At 45.9% G+C, this 9,445-nt stretch overlaps 1 pseudogene; it reads left to right on the forward strand.

Annotated features, from left to right (window-relative positions):
• Positions 1–4,892: 4,892 nt before the first annotated feature.
• On the forward strand, positions 4,893–5,424 carry LOC129495001 (60S ribosomal protein L12-like; annotated as a pseudogene).
• Positions 5,425–9,445: the final 4,021 nt, after the last annotated feature.

A 9,445-nucleotide genomic window follows, 5' to 3' on the forward strand; every position in this document is an offset into this window, starting at 1 on the left:
TACAGACAGGTCTCCTGTGACCAGACCATGCAGTTTCTGCTGCCCTTTCCCAATATCCTTACATTGTCTTCCTTGGGCTCTTGCTATAATGAATGCACGTTCTGTAGTGAAAGTGGCAGAGAGAGATCCTGCAGGGATTGGTAATTTTTCACGATGGGTGGCATTGAGGCTTCCCTGTTCCCTGGAGGAGGGAAATGAAGGGTTGATTAAGTGCTCGAAACATCCCTGCCTGTGGACCATTTAATAAGTGCCTCGTCCATCTCTCAGGCATTAAAACCGACATTTGGTTTGCTAATCCAATTTGGCAAGCCTCTCCAAGGCTGTGATAGCTGGCTGCTGGGCGCCATTTTGTTTGATGTGCTAGGAATCAATGCAAGCTCCCCACACTCACTCTCGCTACCGCTTGATTAATTACAAATGAGACCTTTCTCTTTACATTAATGTTCCAGTACGGACAGAGCAACCCTCAGTGGCTCCAGCAGCTCTGAGAATCTGGTGATGACCCAACCAGTCACCTGATTCTCTCAGTCTAATTCCCAGATCTAAATAAATGAGGAGAAAGGAGTGGGGTCTGCAAAATCTCCCTGAACTCCGATCTATGCTATGCTGTCCACTTAGCAAGAGGAAATCTATAAGTAGGAGCCACTGAAGAACATTCAGCAGCTCACATAAAAATTAACAATAAGGTATGTTGTCATTTTGTTATGCAACATCCGTTATTTGAGTGCAGAATGAGTGTTCAGTGCATCTATTTCTCTCAGCAGACAAGAGTTCTGTAAGTTAGCAGGGTTTCCTTTGCCTTGCCACCAAGAAGCTCAAAGCTAAATACAGTTCCATGGTTCTAGATGCAGGCATTTTCCTGCACGCTCAGGGTGGTTTCTTCATTTTTAACTATTATATCATGTGTGTTCCTTTTCTTAAAAAATAACTATGAATTACTCATTTTGCCCTGCAAACTTGCTTACATTGTTGGAAATTTTCCTTCTTTCTTTCTTATCGGAGAATTCTCTTGGGAAAGGAAGATGTAGTAGATATTTATTTTTGCCTCCACAGTATTCATTCTTCAACAGGCACAACCCATGGGCTCCGCTCTCAGTCCAGATTGTCTGGATAGACCTTTACTACCTGGCCCGGAGATGTGCGTTGCACTCCTTGGGCCACAGTGATTGGGTTGGAGTGCCCTGCAGAGTGAATATCAAACCTTCTGTTGGGAATGCTGAACAAAGATTCTTTTCCCTTTCTGCTGAATTTGAATGTGTAATGATGTAGGCCCAAGCACTGCAAAAAATCATCTTGTGAACCTCTGTAGGGGGAAAGCTTGTCTGAAAATGAGTCAACCCTGAGGAGGAAGAAATGAGAGGCAAAGAAAGAAAGACATGCAGGCAGCCCTGGTGGCTCAGTGGTTTAGGGTCGCCTTCAGCCCAGAGTGTGACCCTGGAGACCTGGAATCGAGTCCCACATCAGGCTCCCTGCATGGAGCCTGCTTCTCCCTCTGCCTGTGTCTCTGCCTCTCTCTCTTCTCTGTGTTTCTCATGAATAAATAAATAAAATCTTTTTAAAAAAAAGGAAGAAAGAAGAGAAAGAAAGAAAGAAAGAAAGAAAGAAAGAAAGAAAGAAAGAAGAAAGAAAGACATGTATCCTGACAACATTATTTGAGCCCTATATCCAGCTACAGGAGCCAATGCATTCACTTTGGGTGGGTTTCCAGTGGCTTGTAGCCAAAAGAATCCTGACAGTTTCTGTGACGGTTTCTGTTCATCGCACCTATGCCTCCAAGTCACCCTCCCTTCAGCCCCCCTCTTGAGAGACAACAGATGCTTCCTCTGACCAGTCTGGTATCCTCCCCAGGGGTTGTCATAGTGGCACTAGAGACCTCTTTAGCACCCTAATACATGAGAAATCAGGTTTTGTTGACAACCTCCCAAGCTCTCATTTCTAAGCATCTGTCAGTACAGACCAAAGGACAGTCCTGTTCTCTGCACTCTTAGGGTTTCCCTTATCCCCTCTCTTCTCATATTATCATCCCTCCTTTGGCCATCTGTCTGGTGATGGCTTCCAAGTCTATATCCAGCCAGGCTACTCTGGAGCTCCCCAGCTGGGTGCCCCCAAGCCCCTGCACCAGGCACCTTAGCCTCCACATTTCCTACCTCTGTGAGGGAGGGCACCTCCCTGAGTCATTGTAGCTTAAAGATTTAAAGTATCTCTTGCTCACTTACCCTGTGCCTCCATTCAATTGGTCACCAAGTCCAGGCAGACATTTTCCTGATGTCCAGGGTATCCACTTCTACCTCCAGTTCCTACTGTTTCTGCTTCAATTCAGGTCAAACACAGGTCTTCACACTACTAATCTCCCCTCCTCCAACTTACTCTCCATACTTCCATCTGAAGTTCCTTCTAAGATACTGCCCTCACATGCAGCTTCTTTTCTCAAAATTCAAGGACTCTCCGTCACCAAATCCTCACCTGCACAATCTGGCCCCACACTGAAGATACTCCAGCAAAGAGTACATCTTTCTCCACAAATGCCTCACACTTCTCTTCCACCACATCTTTGCTCATATGTTCTATCCCCCTCAGTCTCTACCAATTGAACTCCTAACTCATCTGTCAAAGCCCAGATCCCATTCTCCCTTCCGCTAAGAAAACTTATACCTACTGCCACCTTAAGAGTGAAATCAATGATACTGTACATAGAAAACCCAAAAGACTCCACCCCAAGATTGCTAGAACTCATACAGCATTTCGGCAGTGTGGCAGGATATAAAATCAATGCCCAGAAATCAGTGGCATTTCTATACACTAACAATGAGACTGAAGAAAGAGAAATTAAGGAGTCAATCCATTTACAATTGCACCCAAGGAATACCTAGGAATAAACTTAACCAAAGAGGTAAAGGATCTATACCCTAAAACTACAGAACACTTCTGAAAGAAATTGAGGAAGACACAAAGAGATGGAAAAATATTCCATGCTATGGATTGGAAGAATTAACACTGTGAAAATGTCAATGCTACCAGGGCAATTTACACATTCAATGCAATCCCTATCAAAATACCATGGACTTTCTTCAGGGAGTTGAAACAAATCATCTTAAGATTTGTGTGGAATCAGAAAAGACCCTGAATAGCCAGGGGAATATTAAAAAAGAAAACCAGAGCCGGGGGCATCACAATGCCGGATTTCAGGTTTTCCTACTACAAAGCTGTGATCATCAAGACATGTGGTACTGGCACAAAAACAGACATATAGATCAATGGAACAGAATAGAGAATCCAGAAATGGGCCCTCAACTCTATGGTCAACTAATATTCGACAAAGCAGGAAAGACTATCCACTGGAAAAAGGACAGTCTCTTCAATGAATGATGCTGGGAAAATTGGACAGCCACGTGCAGAAGAATGAAACTAGACCATTCTCTTACACCATACACAAAGATAAACTCAAAATGGATGAAAGATCTAAATGTGAGACAAGATTCCATCAAAATCCTAGAGGAGAACACAGGCAACACTCTTTTTGAACTTGGCCACAGAAACTTCTTGCAAGATACATCCATAAAGGCAAGGGAAACAGAAGCAAAAATGAACTATTGGGACTTAATCAAGATAAAAAGCTTCTGTACAGCAAAAGAAACAGCCAACAAAACTCAAAGACAACCTACAGAATGGGAGAAGATACTTGCAAATGGCATATCAGATAAAGGGCTAGTATCCAAGATCTATAAAGAACTTTTTTAAAAAAGATTTTTATTTATTTATTCATGAGAGACACAGAGAGAGAGAGAGAGAGAGGCAGAGACACCGGCAGAGGGAGAAGCATGCTCCACGCAGGGAGCCTGATAGGGGACTCGATCCCAGGTCTCCAGGATCACACCCTAAGCCGAAAGCAGATGCTCAACCGCTGAGCCACCCAGGCGTCCCTATAAAGAACTTCTTAAACTCAACAGCAAAGAAACAAACAATCCAATCATGAAATGGGCAAAAGACATGAACAGAAATTTCGCAAAGAAGACAAATACACATGGCCAACAAGCACATGAGAAAATGCTCCACATCACTTGCCATCAGGGAAATACAGATCAAAACCACAATGAGATACCACCTCACACCAGTGAGAATGGTGAAAATTAATAAGACAGGGAACAACAAATGTTGGAGAGGATGTGGAGAAAGGGGAACCCTCCTGCACTGTTGGTGGGAATGTGAACTGGTGCAGCCACTCTGGAAAACTGTGTGAAGGTTCCTCATAGTTAAAAATAGAGCTGCCCAACGACCCAGCAATTGCACTGCTGGGGATTTACCCCAATGATACAGATGCAATGAAACGGCAGAACACTTGCACCCCAATGTTTATAGCAGCAATGTCCACAATAGCCAAACTGTGGAAGGAGCCTCAGTGCCCATCGAAAGACGAATGGATAAAGAAGATGTGGTCTATACATACAATGGAATATTACTCAGCCATTAGACATGACGAATACCCACCATTTGCTTCAACGTGGATGGAACTGGAGGGTATTATGCTGAGTGAAATTAAGTCAATCGGAGAAGGACAAACATTATACAGTCTCATTCATTTGGGGAATATAAAAAATAGTGAAAGGGAATAAAGAGGAAAGGAGAGAAAATGAGTGGGAAATATCAGAGAGGGAGACAGAACATAAGAGACTCCTAACTCTGGGAAATGAACAAGAGGTGGCGGAAAGGGAGGTGGGTGGGGGACTGGGGTGACTGGGTGATGGGCACTGAGGGGGGCACTTGATGGGATGAGCACTGGATGTTATGCTATGTGTTGGCAAATCGAACTCCAATAAAAAAATAATTTTAAAAAAAGAGTGAAATCATACTTTTGGCTCTTGACTCAGAGTAGGGGAAGTTCCTACTGTCTTCGCTTGTCTCAAATTTGGGTTCATCTGACATCAGCCACCTCCACCATGCAGCCTGAGTTCAACCCCAAGGAGATCAAAGTCATATACCTGAGGTGTACTTGTACCATGTCTGCCTTGGCCCTGAAGATCAGCCCCCTGGGCCTGTCTCCAAAAAAAGTTGGTAATGACATCACCAAAGCAACCAGTGATTGGAATGATCTGAGGGTTACAGTGAAACTGAACGTTCAGAACAGACAGGCCCAGGTTGCAGTGGTATCTTCTGCCTCTGCCCTAATCATCACAACCCTCAAGGAACCACGAGGAGACAGAAAGAAGCAGAAAAACATTAGATTAGGCACAGTGGAAATGTCACCTTTGATGAGACTGTCAACACTGCCTGACAGATGCAGCACTAATCTTTAGCCAGACAACTTACTGGAACCATTAAAGAGATCCTGGGGACTGCCCAGTCTGTGGGCTGAATGTTGATGCCCACCACCCTCATGACATCATAGATGACATCAGTAGTGGTACAGTAGAATGCCCCACTAATTAAAAACTACAAAGAGGGCAGCCCAGGTGGCTCAGCGGTTTAGTGCCGCCTTCAGCCCAGGGTGTGTGATCCTGGAGACCCGGGATCGAGTCCCACGTCAGGCTCCCTACATGGAGCCTGCTTCTCCCTCTGCCTGTGTGTCTCTGCCTCTCTCTCTCTCTCTCTTTGTGTGTGTGTGTGTGTGTGTGTGTGTCTCATGAATAAATAAAATCTTTTAAAAATAAAAACTACAGGGATCCCTGGGTGGCACAGTGGTTTAGCGCCTGCCTTTGGCCCAGGGCGCGATCCTGGAGACCCGTGATCGAATCCCACGTTGGGCTCCCGGTACATGGAGCCTGCTTCTCCCTCTGCCTATGTCTCTGCCTCTCTCTCTCTCTCTGTGTATGTGACTATCATAAATAAATAAAAAAATTAAAAATAAAAACTACAAAGAAAAATATTTCAATAAAGGATCATTTTACAACACGCCCCCCAAAATAAACTGCCATAGACAGATATGTACCCAGCCTATATTTAGAAAAATTATCTTATAAAATCACACAGGTCTACCTCTGACAATAGAAGAACCCAGGACAAATAAAAGAGGAGTCCTGTAGCCCACAGCACCTGCTCCTTTTCTTTTCACCCTCCCATATCCCTGACTCCATCATGTACTGTACGAGTATGTACATAAGTGTGGACTTTAAGCCCTCCCGCCCAAGGTTTGCATCACCCCAACAGCTCCTGTGCCACCCCCAGTTACCTTTTGACCATCTCTTGAGGCCAGAAGTTCAACAGTCTTGCAGAAGAGGCGAGTAATGTTCTAGAAGCAGGCTTAGTCCATTTGGGCGGGAGATCCCAAGGTGGAGAACACCAGAGGGAGGTCTAGAAGGGGCCTGGTTCTGGCGGGTCCTCAACCCTATGGGGAGGATGCAGCTGAAGGAGGCTGAAGCTATGCCTCTGCAGTAAAGTTTCTCACACTTGAGTGTGCACATGAATCAGGAGATTCTGCATTTATATGAGCTCCTAGGGGAAATAGAAGCTCCTGGGCCATAGACCGCAGTAGGAGTCACAAGGGGCTACAGCATGAGGTCCAGGTCCAAGTGTAGATAGAAGCTACATTAGCTGTATGGAGTCTTCTTTGCCACTGAGTGAAGTACAACAGGAGCTTCAGTTCTCCAGACTGAGGGAAATACTTTTGCAGAAAGGACAGCTCGGTCTCACCTCACTAGCTCCAGGGTTCTCCTAACAGCCCAGAGAGGCAGTGACTAGGCAGGTTGGAAGATTCAGGCCTTTGTCTGCTTACTGCTGTGAGGAACCCACCAGACCCCTCAGAGCAGGTACTGGAAGGAAATCAAGTCATTTCCTGGATACATATGACTGCCAGTGAACACCAGCCTCGCCATCAAAATTGCACAGCTAAGAACGACCCCAGGTAGCATCTCCGGGATATTGGAGGTGGGAAGACACTGGGCTCCCCCCAGGGTCTTCCCTTCCCCTGCACTCTCTCATGCTCTAATTTCACATTCTTGCTAATTACTTGACTCTCTCCTCCTCTCAGCATTGCTGACAAAGTTGGGCCCCCCTCTAGCCGTTTAGGCCCCAGCCAAAATGTAGCGTGAAGGCTGGTAAGTAGGGGGGAGGGGTAGGGAAGGTGGCACCTCCTACCTTCTCGGTTGTTCCTGGAGTCTTATAAGCCACTTGAGCTTATATATGTCTGTTCTTGCCAGGAGTCACTGAGCATTGGGACCTGAAGTATCTCGTACAACTGTCTCACTTAACAATGACGAAATTGAGGTCCAGAGAGGTGGAGAGGTGTGGCGATTAGCCTGAAGTCCTACAGCAAATTGGTATGGAGCCATGGCTAAATACAGGTCTCCCCACTCCCAGTGCAATTATGCCCCTGCCCCATGGACTCTTGTGATTACACTGGCCCAACTAGATGATTTAGGTCAGCTGACTAGCAACTGATCTGCAACTTTAATTCTCCTCTGCCTTGTAGCATAACATATTCACAGGTTCTGGGAATTAGGGAGGTCATCATTTGCCTATCACAGCCCTTGACCATGTGGCAACTTGGAGAATCTGAGAAAAACTAGGGCTTCACCTGAATCAAAATACGCAGGCTAAAAAAATTTGGCATGTAATCTCAGGGAATTTATGGGCACCCAAGCATGAACTCTGGTTATAACTTGGCTCAAAGGGATAACGTGGGTCCCCACCTATGACATTTATCACAGGTATATTAGTGTGTGCACCCACAGGCACAAGTGCATACATGTGCACATGTATGTACTCGTACACTTATGTGCCTATATCTACATGTGTGCGCTGTGTGTGCACATGCACACAAACTTACATGGATGCACACATATACATATATACATACCACACGATATTCCTATGGAATTAGCAAGACTTTGGCTTCTCTTTGTGTGAGATGCAGCCTGGAAGGCAGAGAAGAGCAGTCTGCCCCTGCATTGCCTCTCCAACAAGCTCATTTCACCTCCACTCCAGGTCCCTGGTGTCTGGCCACTCTGTGCTTATCACTGACCTTCATCAATGACCTCTGGTAGATCTGGCCCAGGAGAATGAGTACCAAACCCTGGCTGGCATGAGCCCTGTGGCTTATGTTTCAGCAGCACGTTCAGCTTGCAAAGCTGCTTCCCTGAGGCTTCTCCTTGGAGTAATGTTAATTTTTTGACTGTTGTCCTTTCAGGGTCCCTGATTCTTATGTCTGTGCATTCAGATCTTGAGATAAAGTTGATAGAGGCTAATCACAAGGAAGACAGGAGGATTGACTGTACCTAGACGCCCACATGTACATGCACACTCACTCTTGGGCATGACTATCAATAGATGTTTACACACACGCATGTGTATGCACGCGCGCGCACACACACACAATCTATTTCCAATAAGGCTGTCTGTCTAGACATCCAGGAAATCCACCCCCTGAACACATGTGTGTCTCCAGAATGGCAAGTCCCCAAAAAGAGAAAGCCATAAGGGGAAAGGATGGCCTGGCCTCTTCCTTGGTATGACAAATATGCATAGCTACTCCCTAGACAACCTCCCATTCATTCCCAATCTTTCATCCCACAGTTCCAGGCTCCTTTGAGCCCAATCTCTTCCCCCAGTGTTCTCACCTCATCCTAAATTCCAGCGCTCAGGTTCAGCTGTCAATCACCATTTACTCTGCTTGAGTTCTGCTTGTTGGGGTAGTGGATGCTCCAAGTTCCAAGGGTAAAAGGAAGTGGAGTAAGGTCACTGTGGTCTAAGGTCAGGTGAAATAGCTAAAACGCTGTCATACTTCTGAGCCCACAAAAGGTGATTTCTTCCTAGTATATCTCCAGTAACTGATTATGTAAAAAAAAGTATCTCTCCTTCCTAGTCTTGAGTCATGCTCTCCCAAATCCCCTTCTCTGTATTACATTAACGTTGAAAGGCACAAGGTTCTAGAGTGGAGAAGGACCCAAATGAGCACCTCCCCCCCTCAGCTGGATCTTTGTGGTTTGTCCAGATGGGGCTCTCACCTTCCCAGAGAAGACATTGCTTGTTGATCTATCCAGATGCAGCAAACTCTTCCAGGAGCTCTTTAGAGGACAATGATCAATAACCAATTGGCAACAAGGCCCTTCCAGGCCTGGGTGAAGGGGGAGCAGGGAGACAGCTGGCAACTGCCCACCCCCAGCACTGCTCATGCCAGTAAGCTCTGTGACAACCACTGGACCCACAGATGATGACATGCTTTTGGGAGCAATGAGGAGCCAGTTGGGGTTTCCCACTTTGGGCTTCTTTGTTTAGGGCAGGTCAGCGCTGACTGGGAGTGCCTTGGAGAGAGATGAAGACTCTTAGCTCAAGATGGAAGCACTGAAAAGAGGAACTCTATTTGGAGGAAGTGAAAAGAGGTTGGAGAGAAGGTCAAGGCCACAGAGAAAGAGTAGAGAGAAAAGGGCACTGTGAGAGTCTACTCATAGCCAAACCCATAGTCTTTCCCCTTCTTCCTGGTTTTCCGGAGTTAACTATGCCCAGGCTCCATTGC

Source organism: Nyctereutes procyonoides, unplaced genomic scaffold (genome assembly GCF_905146905.1).
Source record: "Nyctereutes procyonoides isolate TBG_1078 unplaced genomic scaffold, NYPRO_anot_genome, whole genome shotgun sequence".
In the NCBI taxonomy this organism is placed as follows: Eukaryota; Metazoa; Chordata; class Mammalia; order Carnivora; family Canidae; genus Nyctereutes; species Nyctereutes procyonoides.